Raw genomic sequence first — 12,107 nt, 5'->3', positions numbered from 1 at the left:
ATATATTTTTTTTAAATAATTTTTAGTAAAGTGTAACATCTTACACATGTCTGTATCAAGAAAACTAATATCTTCCAAATTATGAAATGAATTATGAAAAAACATTTTAGTTTCTATTTAAAATTGGAAAGTTGAATATGGCCCAAAATACACTATGACCTTTGTCCGCTTATATTATATCAAAATCCTTTTAATTAATTTTTGAAATCGGGTCATGAATAAAAATTCTACAGCGGCTACCGTTTTTTTAAAATCACGCTATGTATAGGATGATTCAAAAAGGACTTAGATACATTATAACGCCAAATACGATTACAAATTAAAAAAAACAGGATATTATGTATTTTTTATATTATTTTTATTATGTACACAATTTAGAAAGTTTTGAACTTGAAAGTTATGTTATTTCGCCCTGTGTCTTAAACAAACAATACATTTTGTTTTACTTCATTTTTTTTATATGCAGGACGATTCCAGTATCTCGAATAATTTGCTCAGTAAGAAAACAAAAAAAAAGATCTAAACAAAGTTCTCTTTTTTCTATTATAAAAAAACGCTTGGTTCCATACTTTTTATTCACCTGATATGAATGATGTAGGTATGACATAGAAAGGGTGTTTTTTTGTCTTAAATAATACATTTGATTTTAATGATTTTGAATCTTTTTGCATACTACAAGAGATATCGTCTTGTTATCACTTGCAAATAAAGGCTTACTTATCGTTACTCAAATATTGATAATACCAAACCCAATAAACCTAGTCCAAGTCCCGACCTACAAAACCTAACAATAAAAATTTCTTCGTTTGTATTAACCATGATTTATGTCCTTATTTAAATACAAAAATTTTATCTAAAATGAAAACAATGTAACCACCTGAAGCGATAAACATTCCACTAGGTCCAAAATCAAAACTTGCACAAGCTTTGTCTTTGTCTTAAAAATCGAAATTTATGAAATGGAACGATGAAGTAATTCGTATCTTTGTGATATGTAATTATTAGTCATTTTAACAATATCTCCTTGGCGGATTTTGCGGTTTTCGACAGAGCACGTAGTAGGTATGATAAATTAGAATATTTTTGCTGTCTTGCAAGATAACGGAATGTTGACGTGTTTGATTGGTAATTTTTCAAAAAGGAAATTAAATAATAAAAAAATTGTTTTTGTTTACTATCTTGTACTTCCCAGAAGTAATTTTCAACGCTATTTTTTTCTAGTCATTGTCCTTGACTCCTAGCGATAAATTACTGTTGCTATTAGAATACTCGTAATTTGAATTTAATTCTACTTGATATAAAGTTGAAACTAACACTAAAATCTTCATTTATCAGCTCCCAATCTTCACGACTGAATACCGTTACCATTCTCATTATTGTTGACCCACTATATCACCAATTTTAACAAGCTTTTACATGAAAATAATCACAAAACGAATCAATTATTTTTTATTACAAGAATTGCTTAAAGAGACACGCAACTGGATGAAAGTTTTTCACTTTCAGTACCACTAAACTCATGAAATAAATCAAAAGTTTGTTGTTGTTATTTCAATGATTACATCATGTTGTAACAAGACAGACAGATAATTTGGTTATTTATTTCTGCCAATTTAATGCACTTGCATCATCTCATGCTAAATTTAAACTTTCAACTCGTAACTAGGAACAGTTATTTACTAAAAGGAAAATAGTTAACGGTGCGAAAGTGTTTGGGTCAATATGTTACTTCAATTTTTCTCACCGTTCATCTCTTTGTTATTTTATGCAAATAGTGTGACTCATCATTTTTGTTTCATTTTCTCCCAAGCGATGTGTTTCGCTTTTTTGGGATACGGGAATTCCTTGCAAAAATATTTTTCCACTGAAACAAATACAAAATTGACTTTTACAGGCAGTAGGCATTAGTTTAAGATACTTCCTTAAACGAGAATAAGTCGAAATTGACATAAACTTTGTAAATTATTATGACAAAAGGCATTCAAAGAAAGTTGGGACAAGAATGATGTCATAGTGTCTTAATATTAATAAGCAGTTAACATTTTATGGTCCACTTCAAGTCGTGACGAGTTCATTTTTGGTAAATTCTATTTTCAAGTCATTTTTAGGCGTGTTTTTTTTTAAATTCATAACAATGATAATAAATAAGTCACTTTTACATTAAAGAAATGTCATAAATGTAGAAAGAAATAACAAATAACAGAGGAATAAAAATTTATAGAACATAAAAATAGTATATTATGTTATTAGAAGCAAAAGTGATTTTATGTGGCTCAGCTGAATTATTTGCCTCACTACGTTCGGAAAAATAAACTTTCAGCTTTGCCACATTAATTCACTTTTATTGCGAATAATATACAGGGTGCCCCAGAGAAAAATACCATATAAAGTGGGATACCAGGAACATGGAAAAAATGTTAAAAAAATTTTATCTATAAAAATTTCGAAGTTATGAGGGTTTAAAGTTTGCACTTTGACTTTATTTATTTCTGTTGGAAAAATAATTTTCCAAGTTTTTTTTGCTATAGGCTATTAAAAGTGGAAACAAGGAAGCTGTATCCTAAATGGTAACTCTGTTCAATGTTATTTGTGGCTTTTATTGGCAAAATTATTTTTGTCCCTTTACTAAATAATTGTAAAAAAAACATATACAAGATCATCAGTATCATTAAATAGATATAAAAAAATGTCAAATGTCAAAAATTTTTGACAGATAGAATTTTTTAAACATTTTTTTCATGTTCCTGGTATCTTACCTTACTTGAAATTTTTTTCTGGGGCGCGAGTTCTGGCGCACCCTGTATACTATTTTGTCCCCAAACGAATTGAAACCAAGAGTAATTAGCAAGTAAATGAACAAAATATTTAGGACGCTTTGCAAGTAGTGAAATCATAACAACGCTTATAAACAAACATCACGCGTTCAACTAGTGGATGACTAGTGCAGTTAGTAGTGCAAAATGTCTTCTACAACGTGCCAAGCAGCGAAAAAGACAATATTGGTGAATGCCATGATAAAAGTAAAAATGCTTTTAAGCGTAAAAGCAGAATTTTTACTCCATGCCTGAAAGATTAAACTTTTACTTGTGACATTTAAGTCACAACAAAAGTCACTTTACTGACGTTTACGGATAAAAGAAATTTTACCGGGAGTGTCAATTTTTTATCCGCACTTTTCAAAACATCTTTTTCAAATTTACATTGCAGAAAAATTGACCCAAAAGGCCAATAAAAAGTAAAAAAAATTGTTAGCTTTTGGAATCCAATTTGATGTGATTTTTTTATTTGATATATCGTTTATTGCTAAAGAAATAATATGAATATGAGTACAAAAAATCTTGTAACATCTTTATCAATTTGCCAACTGGTGGTCTCATAATGAAGCTTTTTACATATGGCAATCATAAATCATAAGATTACGATTACGGCATATGTAGGCATGAGAAAATGCACTCTCCGACAACCAAAAAATAATCCTCATCAATATGTGTTCAGAAGGTTACATCTTGACCTTCTCACTTGAGCGCATCCAGAATTTTCAACCGAGAGTAACCTAAAGCGAGCAAAAATTGTTTCCTTATTGGAAACTCAGTAAACATTTTTTTTTCAAGATATCATATTTATCAATTGATATTTCCTACAAAATGGCTAATTAATTCAACATTCCATTTCACAATGCAATTTTTCTTGTTAATAGTCTCTAAATGGTACAACAGAACTTTCATTTTCTGAAAGAATTGATCCAATCTATAATTACACTGAATATAGAAAAATAAATAACCCATTGTTGTGTATTTATTATCAATGCAGTTGCACACCCATTCTTACGGAGAATATGAAACGTGATATTTTTCCATAAATCACTGCCAACCGGTTTTTGAACACCGATTTTGAAGAGAATTTGGTGGCAAGTACAGTAATAAGGTAATCGGTCAATTGAAATTTACTACACAATTGCGGGTTATGGCTTCATGCTAAATTAATCTTTAGCATGGTATATGCAATTAATTTTCAATTACAGTTATTTTGCCAAGATCACCATATATATAATGTTTTAAATGGTCATTCTTACACGTTCGGTCTATACTTGGCTATCGGGGTTTGTTGTCGTGAGTCGAAGAATAAATGTGCAACAAACTCTGCATTTAGACAAGGCCTATCTAGTGATATTTTATTAAATTTAAAAATATCTTCCTTAAAATTTTTAAACAATGTTTCGAAATTCTACTGATTTTTTTCAATTCAATATTTTTTTTTTCTTTTGTGTTTTCTTGTCTATAGTCTATAGAAGTTTCTTAGTTTTCTTAACTATCTTTTGCAGTTCGATATTTGAAAAGTTTCTGCTGACATTTTTTTTATTTGAGAATTTTTTAGAATTTTTTTAGTTTATTGCATCAGGTCTAGAATTTTTTTCAGTTGTTACTTCTAGATAGTTTTTGAGTTTTCTAATTATCTTTTGTAGTTCAATATTTTAATTTAGTCTCTAATGAAACTTTTTTTAATTTGAAAATGTCTTTCTTAGAATTTTGTCATGCTTAGTTGCAAGCTTATAGAATTTAAGCCAATATTTTCCTCTTTTGTTCTATTTTTTCTTGGAAGTCTGGAGAATTTTTTTAAGTTGGTGTGACTTTTTTTTAAATTTCTAAAATCCTTTTTTGTTTTGTTGCAATCGTTTAGAATTTTTGTAAGCTGGTGTTTTTGATATTTTTTTGCAACTTCATATTTTGAAATTTTTTGAAAACTTTGCACTGACATTTTATTGAATTTAATGTTTTTCCTTAAAATTCCATTCTATCCTATGTTTTCATCTTTTTTCTTGTTGGTGGTAGTTTTAAAGCTCAATATTTTGAAGTCTGTACGACATTTTTTCGAGAATTTCTTTTATGCTGGCTGCATATCAGGTTGAATAACTTTGTATGCATTAGAGAAAAATATTTTGTGACCGGCTTGTTGTGTAATAGACCATTTTTTCATGTTTTTTACACAAAATTGATGTTTTTACAACACTACGAAAGAATTTTTGTCATAATTCACTTCGTCTTTTATTAAACTTTTGTGTCCCAGCTGAACGCCAGCTATAAAATTTAAAGCATCTCTGATTGTAATAATACAAGCTGCAATTTCACTTCTATTCACTTGTAGCTATACTGCACCACAGGTTGCCACATCAATCGTAACCCTTTACGACATTTGTGAACACAGAAGCAATTTCGAGAGTGTGTTTTCTAATAATAGTCATCTTCCACGTTTGGAGGTACCAAAACAGTGGTAAAATTGCATCTGAAGTCAATGACTGCACTATTTTCGACTTGATGCGATAAAATTTGATTGTTTCGTGCCAAAATTATGATGCAATAAATTGTAAAATAGACTAATTAGTGATAAAAAGTAGGACATGTGCTTCCTGTCAAAGTTATTAATAAGTTTTCCAGGTCTTTCCTGATTTTATTTATACAATAGAGGACCAAAGATAATGTCTTGCGGTGCACCACACCCAGTATAACATCATTATGTAACTAATTGCCTATTATTTCATTAGTGAGTCAAAGAAACCAATTTTAGAACTACACTTTTCAAACAGATGATCAATCATTTGTGTCAATTATTTAAATTTTGTTTAGGTTTCAAGGTGCGTGTCGGAAAAATGCTAATGGGTCAAAATTTATTTTCTGATCAAGTTTTACCCCAACTTTAATTCATTATTATTTTGTCACGTTGATAAAGGGAAGATAATCCGCCCATAATTAACACCATATTGTCATAAATCTCAGTGTCAAATTTGTTAATAAAATAATCCATAATTGTGATATGACCAGGTTTTTATGACTTGGATTTTTTATGAAAACTAATTTTTTAATTTACATTATCGTTATTATTTTACTGAGAAATTCGAGTCGGAAAATGTTTTTTCCTGTGCGGAAATCAGATATAACGCTTTATATTCGGGCGTATTATCCAATAGAAGTTTTAGGCAGCAGCGATCACATGCAAATATCATAAACTCGAAACAATAACTGTCAATTTTATTGCGTAGCCAGATTTTCCCTCCTGGTATAAAATCCATGAAAAGAATTTGATGTCCCGATTAATTTTCAATTTCCCATGAATTTTACGATGACCCAATAGAAATTTTACGACTTTTTATCTAAATTTCCCAACGTTTATTCTTTACGGTCGTACCAGTGTTTTCAGTGAAAAAAAAATGCATTATTTAGGTCGTCAAAGTTACCCCATCGTGCAATTAGCGAGTGTTTTATTGAACGAGCAACTGGCTCCATGCATCTCGATTGTAGGCAATATTTTAACGTCAAGTGTTGAACGGCTCTCGTGTTTTCGCCTTTTTTGGTCAAAACTGACCGTAAACAGAAAGTTGTTTTGGTAATGGTGATTACAAATTTCGCGTATGCAGAACCGTATGCGAAAATTGCAGTCGTTTGTCAAAACGATGCAGCGATAGGATTATTTATGAGAGGCAGGCGGAAAATGTGAGATGATATTGCAACACGGATTTGGTAATTTAGGTTGACAAGGAGCAAAAATTGGATTATTAAAATATAGAATTTGTCCCGAGCCCTGTTTTGATTTTTGAAAAAATTCTGAAAAACAACAATAAAAAAACAAATAGTTGCAAATAATGTAAAAAAAAAAAACAACAAACTCAAAGTAAGGAAAATTGAACAAGAATGTTAAAGATAACTAACAGAATTTAGTAACTTTTTTTAAATATAAACCTACCACAATTTTTTTTTGGACGAGTTTATTACAAGAATTGTTGCTGTGCAAATTTTTTTTTGTAAACCCCTCACTTTTTTATTAAAAAAATGTTTGACTTACAAGAATTAAAGATTTTTTTGGAGTAAACTACCAGTTTTGTTGGAAATAAATTAATAAATGTTTAAAGGTTGTAAAGGAGCGATGCCAAAAAGAAAATTAATTTAATTAATGGTTTAAACTTTTGAGATTATGATACTAATACATAATTTTATTCCTAATTAAAAACGGTTTTTTATTTGTTGTTTTACAAAAATATGTTTATGCATTTTATAAATGTATAAAAATAGTTATTAAAAATGTTACAATTTATGTTAAAAAAATTATAAACTTTATCTGTTGTCAAAACTTTCTTCCACCGGCCAAGGGCTGGTCGGTTAAGACCTGTCTTACCACTGCTTACACCAAAAATATTTTAAGAAAAATGAAAAAATAATAATTCAAAAATAAGAGAAAACAATTGGAAAAAAACAAAAAGAAAAGAGAATAAAATAAAACAATGAGGAAGAACAATTTCATATTTAGTTTATTTAACAAAAACAAAGATAAATATAAGCGAGTTAGTGAAGGAAGAAAGAAGATGGAAAAAATTAAAATTGTTTTTTCAAAAGCTTTCGTTTTAATAAAATTTTTAAATTCTTTAAATTGATAGAGGTTTCCAAAAACGTCTCTTTGATGAAGTGTTTCAGTCTTCATAGCATTTATATTTACTTATATTTGCATAATTGTTTGAATTCGGATGATATCACAATCATTTTTCCATGTAATTATTAATGTTTGAAAATACAATGTGCACCAAAACTTGCGCTCCAGAGAAAAATGCCATGTGAGGTAGGATACTAGGAACATGAAAAAAATGTTAAAAAAACTCTATCTATAAAAATTTCGAAGTTATGAGAGTTTAAATTTTGCACTTTGACTGTATTTATTTTTGTTGGAAAAATAATTTTCCAAGTTTTTTTGCTATAAGCTATTAGAAAAGGAAAAAAGCAAGCTGTATCCTAAAATTGTAAATCTGTTTAATGTTATGATGTGTGGCTTTTATTGGCAATTTTTTTTTACTTTTAGTAAATAATTATAAAAAAAACATATACATCATCAGTATCATTAAGGAGACATAAAAAATGTCAAAAATTAAATGTCAAAATTTTTTTACAGAGAATTTTTTAAACATTTTTTGTATGTTCCTGGTATCTTATCTTATTTGAAATTTTTCTCTAGAGCGCGAGTTCTGACATACCCTGCATAAGATTTCTATTGTTCCTAATGACTTACATTCGGGTAAAATTAAAAGAATTCTTCTATAAAAGAATATTTTTGAGAAAGAAAAAAAAAGTTTTGTGGTATTATTTCTTTTTAAATACAACGACATTATTACCTATAAGAGAAGAATATTTATGAACTTCTCTGTTCCATAAATCTCAATTCTAATCATGTAATCTAATTAATTTTATGATTGTGATAAATCCATAAATTATTTTGTTGAAAGCTCACTATTTTACTCCCCATATTATTTATTAAATTATCAATTACTTAATTTGAATTAAAATTGTTACAAAATGGGTTCTTTGAATTGAATTAACAGACAAAATAAACACTATTGAATTAGATGTTTTATTCCAGAACCAAATCACTATCTATAAAACCCGAGATTCCATCCAAATCATCCCAAGCAGAAAATTTTGATTTCTATTTCTGACAAACTAACTCACCGCAACCTAAATAATGGAAAATTAATTGCAGTTTAAGAGTAGCGCACAAAAAATCTCGCCAGAAATAAAGCACGAGGAGTTTATGTAATTGACTGTAGATGACTTGCTGAATTTTTCACAAGTTTCGAACTTGTTCTATTTATCACTTTTTTAATAACGGTCTTTTGTGGGCGAAAAAGAGTTTTCGTTTAGATTACATGTCATGCGACCATAAATCATAATAAAAACCCTCAAGCATTAATGAACAGTAATTAGTCAATTAAACGTTGCTCCTACTTCAATTAACGTCATGGAGAGAGTGACACGAACTGCGACAAATTGATTAAAGTCGATTTTATTCAATTAATTTTAATACAAGCCGATTTGGAACTGTTTACATGCAATGCGTTTGAATTTTTCTTTATTTTGATGTAGTTTTAGTAATTCAACCACGTTTTTTCGCATATCAAAGAATGCTAGTGGGTGTCTGGGGAAATTTCGTCCTTGTCTTGTTTCAGTGACGGTTTAACAAGTGAGGATCACTTGTACTCCCTTGGTGAATTAATCTTCTTTGGTGTAATCTGACGTTGGTCCGACTGTCTACAAATTCATTACACGAAGAATCCTACTATAAGATGATGAAAAGTTTCAATTGATTGTTAGTACTAAATTACTTTGAAACTATAAAAACATACACAGCAGTGTTTTTTAGTAATTATTTACCTTGAAATTTTTACGTACTAAGCTATTATTAGTAAGTTATCTATGTAAAATGCAAAATTGCGTGGTTATACAGGTACACATCACACAAGGCTAAAGCAAACAGTTTTTTAATTTGATTAATAGCATATTAAAATACAAGTTGTAGAAAGTATCTATTCAAACACGAATTCAAAATTCCAAAACGAGCCACGTAGCAGCGAGTTGAGGAACAAATGAGTGCTTGAAGAACCTTCTGCAACGAGTGTTGTATACTATTTTTTATATTTAGCCGCTTTATATCATTTTATAAATTAAAAGACAAAAATTTTAAATCTAGGATATTTTGCGACGGTTGGTGACAACACTTATGTGGAGTAATTTTATCCGGCAGTGAAAAATAAAAATAATTCTTATTTTGACATTTGAAAATAAATAGAGAAGAAAGTCCGTGACTAAAATTAAATTAACGCCAACGACTTATTAAAGCACTCAAATGACGTCATTTGGGTGCTTTAATAGACTTATTCTAAACGCAAAATAGAGAAACTACTATTAAAAAATAATTAGGATTATTTGCAGTTTTGTATATCTTGTGAGGCTTATTTTTCGTCAGTATAAAACTGTTTCAACTAAGTCAAATTCTATAAAAAATGAATTCTTTGTTTAATTAACACGCGGATAATAGTTTAGGAAATTTTAACGGGAACAGCCTGTATAAGCAATTTATTACGTTTATGTATTTTTAGTTACTGTTATTGGTGTAAATTTCTCCGCTTTGTTAAAAGGGTGGTTTATTTTTCTACCACTGACTAGGCAATATATCCGAACCATAATTTTAAAAGAGCGCGGTAGAAACTAGTCTTGTAATTTGTAAATAAGGCAAAAAAAGAAATAGGTAAAAATGTGCAAAAGAGATTGAAAAAACAGAAGAGTAAGCGTTTATCACGTTTGTAAATTGTTTTAAGTTTTCTGTTTTTGGGTTAAATGTAATAAAATGTAACTTGTCTTGAAATTTGGGAATAAGGAAAGACACGAGAAACAGATAAAAAAGGCAAGTAGATCGAAAAAAAAAAAGAATAAAAATGATAAAGAATAGAATTGTATTATTTACATGTGCAGGAAGTAAAATATTTTTTAGAGCCTAACTAAATAGGATTTTAGAAATTTTCTTATTCTTTTTTTTTGTTGTTTTGTTAAATTACCATAATAAAGAATTAAGAAAACGAAATAAAAATAAATAATAAATATATGAGTAATTCCAAATTTTCGTAAAATGGAATTTGGTAAAAATTGGAGAAAAATTACAGCTTGGGGTGTACTTCTAGCTGGTTTTATGACATTTTATTTATTTTGTAGAAAAAATATTGTGTCAAACTGTGATAAACAGTATTGTGATGATTTATAAAATTTGTGTAAAAACAGATATTTATCGAAACTGCTTTCTTCTCTTTCTCTTAATAATAAATTGTAGTGTAAAAAATGATGTCAATATTTTTAAAGTAGAAACCTGTAAAAACTATGGGAATTATTTTTATTTAACGCCTTCAAAATAATTATATGTAAAATTTAAAAAAAATTTGCACTTGTCTAAAATTTACACATCAAAAACAATCCTAATAGATTAAGAAATATTAATTTCTCCTGTATTTGCAAACAAAGAAAAATGTATTTGCTAGTATTAAAACATTAAAACTGTGATAAAGTACAAAATTCTACTGTCTAACCGCAATTTCAACAGAGCGTAGCAAGAATTTTGTTATTAGGTTATTAAGATTATTTGGTAATTTTTGAATTTTGTCAATTTGTTTTTTATTATTTGACAAATATAGGGACAACCTGACCAATAAATCCAAGTTTTTTTCTATTTGAACGTTTCACATAATTTTAGGCATTGTTTAAAATCATCGAACTTCAACTTTCAGATTTTAAAATATGATGTCACTGTTTGGTTCCATTTATTACCGTTTTTTAGATAAGCAGGTAGACATTTGCTTAAGTGAACGAACTAAAAGCAGTAGGTAATTATTTTAAGTATTCCAAATTCATAAATTATACTCCTAGTCATTTCGAGATTTAAAAACCGTGACAATAACATTTTCGAGTAAATCGTCCAAGTTCAGCGTTTTCTTAACAATTAAAAAATAAAACAAGGAATTTATACCTTTGTTGTAATTGGATGTTATAATACTGTCGCTGACAAATTAATTCATTCAGGTACAAGCTTTCAGGGATGTAATCAACGGAGCTGGAAATGTTAACAAGCATCGAACAATAGATACTAATTTCAAAGTGGATTTATGCATCAATAGACAGAGACTTTAATTCCAGATTAGTTAATTAATATACTTGTGTAATAATGCTTTGTATACCAGAATTACAATCCGCGTATTACCTGTGTTAAAAAGTTGATCTCATATGCTTGCAGCACCAACTAATTGAGATTTGCCTCCTTATGGCTTTCAATTTTTACACTTGTAGTAAACATGAAGTCATTTAGGTCATTTAAAGTGTTCATACTACACCGAATGTGCAATAAATGCTAAATATGGACAAATGCAGTTTTAATTAGAAAAGAGGTCAAACGTCATTTATCTCTTTATCACCACATGAAAATATCAATTACATGGAACAAGATTTTTACGCAGAAATCTGTTGTGGTTTGGAATGTGTTTCGGCGAATATAATTTAGACAAAGTGGTTGAACCGTCATCAAATTTGACCTTGCAATTTGAGTTAAATTAGCCAGAAAGCAATTGAAGGTTCTTTTAACGGCTCCAGGACTTTGTTTTATTGTTACAATGGAATAAACATGGAGTGAGGAGAGATTTTATCGGGTTTTTGTTTCAATTGAGCATTTGCAGGTTAATTGGGTAGAATAGATCGAAATCGTATGCGGAAATTTATTCAACAGATACAAGAAATAAAACAAAACGGAAAATTGGC

General features: G+C 28.9%; 1 protein-coding gene across 7 annotated transcripts in view; it reads left to right on the top strand.

Annotated features, from left to right (window-relative positions):
* The window catches only part of LOC123010234 (protein sickie), a 146,572-nt gene that overhangs the window by 58,337 nt on the left and 76,128 nt on the right, over window positions 1–12,107 (top strand). The window lies entirely within an intron of this gene.

The sequence above is a fragment of the Tribolium madens genome, unplaced genomic scaffold (genome assembly GCF_015345945.1).
Source record: "Tribolium madens isolate multiple individuals breed KSU strain unplaced genomic scaffold, Tmad_KSU_1.1 Scaffold_7;HRSCAF=85;Tcas5.2_LG10, whole genome shotgun sequence".
In the NCBI taxonomy this organism is placed as follows: Eukaryota; Metazoa; Arthropoda; class Insecta; order Coleoptera; family Tenebrionidae; genus Tribolium; species Tribolium madens.
Note: the sequence above shows the minus strand (reverse complement) of the source record. Positions and strands in the feature narration are given on the sequence as shown.